General features: G+C 33.7%; 1 long non-coding RNA gene across 1 annotated transcript; it reads left to right on the top strand.

The window, feature by feature from the left end:
• Positions 1-1405: 1405 nt before the first annotated feature.
• LOC121994102 lies at positions 1406-2270 on the top strand. The gene is made up of 2 exons (XR_006115582.1): positions 1406-1537; positions 1981-2270. It is a non-coding gene; the product is annotated as an uncharacterized LOC121994102 (long non-coding RNA).
• The last annotated feature ends 236 nt before the right edge of the window (positions 2271-2506 follow it).

Below are 2506 nucleotides of genomic sequence, written 5' to 3'. Positions count from 1 at the left end.
AATAATGGGTAAAGACATTCAAATGGATTTACCTTCCCTCTTTTTCTTTTTTGGTGCATATTACTTGAATGTGGTACATGCAAAGAGTGCCTACTATAATGTTTAAGTTCCCAAAACTGTGTTTGTGCTCATTAGAAGTTTGATAATTTGTAGTAACATTGTTATGGTTTGGCTGAATTTAAGTGGTTCAATGATTAAAATTTGGTATTATTGTCCTTGTACCAGACATCTTCAATTCGTCTTTATAGTAGATCCATACAAAAGTTATGTCCTATAAGATTGTACAGAGTAACATTGAACTCCAGTTACCGTTAGCTTGTACTTGAAAAAATTACCAAAGAAAAAAAGGGAAAAAGATTATTTAAAACAAAGAATTATTTGAAATATATATATATGCCCAAGTTACTGAGGATTCTCGACTTGCACCTTATTAGAATTTTGTAATATATAGTCTATGCTAAGGCTATCTTTTTTGTTTGATACTTGTTCCAAATTGGATAGGGTTGTTGTCTTCTATTATAGAATTTTGGTTTCTTATTCTTAGCATCAACGGTCACACTGTAACTATTTGTCAATGATTGTTATGTTTTATACATATAGAATTCTTCTGAAACCTTTAACAGCAAGTGATTTAGTAGCAACATCTTGAGTTGGGAAAGCCACTGCTAGATTGATACTCATGTTGATATTTCTATTAAACTGTAGGTTGATTATGCTTGCACCCCTGAAGAGGTTCAACAACATTTTCAGTCGCGTGGTACTGTTAACAAAGTCACCATTCTCACTGACAGAAACGGTCAGCCAAAGGGTTTTGCTTATGTCGAATTCTTGGAAGTTGAGGCAGTCCAAGAAGCCTTTTGGTTGCATGAGTCTGAGCTTCATGGTCGTCCAATCAAGGTTTGTCTATTTAATCTCAAGTATTTTTCTTACCAGCACACTTTTAAATTCTTATTAACAGCAACGTTGGTTTTTCTAACAACAAGATGAATGCTTTGTTTCAGGTTGCCGCCAAACGAACCAATGTTCCAGGGCTGAAGCAGTTCCGTCCTCTGCGACATAATCCCTACCCGATGTATTCATATAGCAGGCTTCACATGCCATCCTGATGTCGAGTTTGTGGACAAAGAAGCAGTCGCAGTTACCAGTGTGTCTCGGAAGGCAACTTTCTACAATGGACCAAGCTCTACGGACTTCATAAATGTCCATGACATTTTTCTTGAATGTGATCATGATTCAATAAGCTTCCATAAGATAATATAGTGTTGTTTGATCAAAGATTTTGATGCATTACTTTTACTGCCTTTGTTTAGATCATATACCTTGGGAAGTCTGTTGAACCAACAATATATGATCTTTTGGGTGATCAAGAAGTTTGTAATCTGGACTTTTCTGAAAACTTTGTAATATCTTCTTTCTTCTATGCTTCTTGGTTATTTTGGAATCTTTCTGCCACAATTTTGCAATGCAAGGTTGAAATCTGCTTGTTGAAAAATGGAAAACCATCATGGACGAAGAAGTTTCTTTGCTCCAAAGTCAGGTCTGTCTTCATTGCTGTCACATACAACTCATGCAGAAGTGTGAATTAATTTTTTTTGTATTGTGGTTGATATAATTTTCCTGTTCATGTTGGGTTAGGTTATATTTTTCTTTGCCAACCATTTTTTGGACCTCAGAGATATATTGTATATTTTCTATAACAATCTTGCCAAAAGATAAGGGTCCTGGTATAATGAAGCTTGATGTCAATTGGTATTTAGCCAATAAATTAAAAATGTCATAAGATTCAATTCACTTTAAATTTATGCTTGTGTATGGTTGACTCTGATGAGATTTAGCAAATTGATGACTTTTTAAATATCTTTGATATCCATATAACAGCAGTTTAACAATTATACTGCTTGTTTTGGGTGGTACAACAACTTATCGATGTATAGTTGCCTTGATGCATCCTTACTATCTTGATTATATTTGGTTTGTCAGGTTGTTGTGTCTTAAGACTGGCTCGAGGAGACAAAATATGCTGGATTGGTTTGTGCTTAGGCCCGTCAAGAATTAATTCAAGATATGTTTAAGGTCTGGCAAGATTCTCAGCAAGGAACTCTTACTGGTGGCATGATAAAGTATGAAAATGCAATCCTACATGACATGAACCACCATCACAAGTTTCTAGTCTTTTGGCTATTGTTCATTAGTTGCAAATGGAGTTTATTTGTTTATTTGTATTGGGATAAATTTTATTTGAATATGAGACATGTTTTTTCTTTTGTGATTGTAATTCTTGTATAAGTAACATTTTGAATGATATTGATGTGGGGAATATTCTTTCTTGATTATGATTCTTTATTATATATTTAAATTGAAATATGATATATTGGTATTAAAAGATAATAATTCAAAAGACAACAGTTTAAAATTGTTATTGTTGTCTATCACACTCAAAGACAACGGTTAAAAACCGTTGTCGTAGCTCCAAAACCGATTGTAACTGCAGTAAAAATGCTCTAAA

This window comes from Zingiber officinale, chromosome 6A (genome assembly GCF_018446385.1).
Source record: "Zingiber officinale cultivar Zhangliang chromosome 6A, Zo_v1.1, whole genome shotgun sequence".
Classification (NCBI taxonomy): domain Eukaryota; kingdom Viridiplantae; phylum Streptophyta; class Magnoliopsida; order Zingiberales; family Zingiberaceae; genus Zingiber; species Zingiber officinale.
The sequence above is the reverse complement of the archived record's forward strand: the minus strand, read 5'-3'. Positions and strand labels throughout refer to the sequence as shown.